The sequence below is a fragment of the Corvus brachyrhynchos genome, unplaced genomic scaffold (genome assembly GCF_000691975.1).
Source record: "Corvus brachyrhynchos isolate BGI_N302 unplaced genomic scaffold, ASM69197v1 scaffold10, whole genome shotgun sequence".
Lineage (NCBI taxonomy): Eukaryota > Metazoa > Chordata > Aves > Passeriformes > Corvidae > Corvus > Corvus brachyrhynchos.
This window is the reverse complement of record NW_008236180.1, coordinates 10,322,488-10,322,799: the sequence shown is the minus strand read 5'-3', so window position 1 is coordinate 10,322,799 and position 312 is coordinate 10,322,488.

Below are 312 nucleotides of genomic sequence, written 5' to 3'. Positions count from 1 at the left end.
CGGAGAGCGCCAGGCAGCTCGGCAGGGCCCCCGCCGCCTCCCAGGCGATTCCTCGCCGAGCCGGGAGCAGCGGAGCTCAGGGAGGTTGCTCATCACCCCGCGTGTGAGGGCGATCCAGGCCCTCGCCCCCACCCTGACTGCCCCTCGTCGAAGGAACGAGCCCACAGCGACGGTTGCAGATATTTGCAGAAACAGATAAGAGGAACAGTAGTGGATCTCTGCTGCCGATTAGGACTATGAATATAACGTAAACTAGCATTTACTAACCTGAAAACACACCAGAAATGGAGAAAACTGTGACTGTCCAAGTAA